This window comes from Rhagoletis pomonella, unplaced genomic scaffold, assembly GCF_013731165.1.
Source record: "Rhagoletis pomonella isolate Grant_MI unplaced genomic scaffold, Rhpom_1.0 Rhpom_scaffold_00002, whole genome shotgun sequence".
Classification (NCBI taxonomy): Eukaryota; Metazoa; Arthropoda; class Insecta; order Diptera; family Tephritidae; genus Rhagoletis; species Rhagoletis pomonella.
This window is the reverse complement of record NW_023458556.1, coordinates 75161047-75162789: the sequence shown is the minus strand read 5'-3', so window position 1 is coordinate 75162789 and position 1743 is coordinate 75161047. Positions and strand designations below refer to the sequence as shown.

Genomic DNA, 1743 nt, shown 5'->3' with positions numbered 1-1743 from the left:
AATATCGCAGTTTTCGTATTTCTGGAAATTACCGTTATATGGGAAGTGGGCGTACGAACATACGTTTTCTTTATATAAAAACAAAAAACAATACTTATATTCAGTATTTTGTACATTTTTATTTCTTTCATTTCATTGGAAACTCAGTGCAAGCTAAAATTCCCTGCAAGCCACAGCTAACCAGTTGCCCCTGAAATTCAACAGATTTACACACACACTCGCAACTTTTTAGCTATGCTACCCACACATTTACAAATTTATTTTTCCGACTGTCAAAACAAAATTCTGAGTGAGAGCACCGGACCTAATCAAAATTTTTACTGTAATAAGAATTTTATGCGTTAGAGCGAGTAAGTGGAAATGAAGCAAAATTTGACAGCTTTGATCACGGTAGGCTGTGACTTTAGCAAAAGTTTGACATCTTTGATCACAGCAGGCTGTAAATAAAAGCGTTAATTTTGCAAAAACATTTGAAGGTAAGAGAACGTTTTAACAATTTGCATTGTTTATAATGGAATTTTTTTCTTTTAGATTGCCGAAACACTGCGATTTAATCATATAATTAAGGTATGTATTAGAATTATTCAAATATTTGTATATTTTAATTGATAATTTTGCATTTACAGATTTGCGATTTTTCATTCTAAATTTATCTTCGACCCTGCTACCACGGAACATCAACGCCACCTCCAGTCAGGCACCACACCAGCATATCCACCACCTTCAACGCCGCCACCAACAAACAGCGCTGCATACATTATTCGGTAAGTTTTCATGCGACGAATAAACGTTGCTTCTGCTGCAACTGCCTACATTAATCATGTTCCTGGTGCTTCCCGATTTGCACATTTCACAAGAAAAGCTGTTTTTGCAATTAATAAACCTTATGGCGTACAGAAACAGCTTCCTCTAAAAAACCTGCGAAGCGTGAAGTACCTGGAACAGGCTTATTTAGTGCGTTCCAGAACGTCTACGATTTGCAGGTTTTGCAGGATTTAGTCCAAAGTCGTTCCCGTAGGCCACGTTCACATAAGGCTTATTAAAGGCAAAAACAGCTGTTCCGGTAAAACCTGCAAATCCTGCAAATCGTGAAGTACGGGAACAGGCTAATTATGTGCAAATGTAAACAACAAAAGAAAGTGCAGTGCTACACACAGAGAAAAAACATAAGTAATTTGAACAAAGTTGACTTAGTTGAACAATTTTGTATGGGGCCCAAGAAACTTGTGCGATCCATCAAAGTTCTTATGCAATTTATACTCGACCATGCAAAACAAAATTTAGTTAATTTATTACCTAAGCACTTTGGCTGCCAAAAAACGAGGTTGTTTTAACTAAGTTATCTTAGGTATTTTTTTTTTTATATGGACTTCGAAAACTATGTGTAAATCAACAAGGTTTTTATACAGTTTACACTCGATCAGCAGAAACAAAGATTAGGTAATATATCAAAGTTATCTTATGTACTATGTGTGAGCACCTAAGATAGTGTAATTCAACGAAGTGTTTACAAAACTTAACAAGGGTAACTTGGGTACCTTGTTAATTTAAGAAAATATTCGATGTTGGCTTAGGTAACGTGTAAACGCCCTAAGAAACTTGTTTAATTCAACAAAGTTCATGTAAAATTTAAAAAAGTTATCTTAGGTTACTTGCAATAGCACCCAAGAAACTTGTTTAATTTAACAAAGTTCAGGTAAAATTTAAAAAAGTTATCTTAGGTAACTTGCAATAACACCCAAG

General features: G+C 34.9%; 1 protein-coding gene across 3 annotated transcripts in view; it reads left to right on the top strand.

Moving 5' to 3' along the window:
• Positions 1-438: 438 nt before the first annotated feature.
• The window catches only part of LOC118734071, an 8191-nt gene continuing 6886 nt past the window's right edge, over positions 439-1743 (top strand). Inside the window, exons 1-3 of one of the 3 annotated variants that reach the window (XM_036463764.1) lie at positions 439-476; positions 532-567; positions 627-764. The gene's annotated coding sequence lies outside the window, so the exon portion shown is untranslated. Of the gene's footprint in view, positions 568-626; positions 765-1743 lie in introns of all 3 variants that reach the window. The other 2 variants (XM_036463767.1, XM_036463766.1) reach the window with 2 other exon arrangements.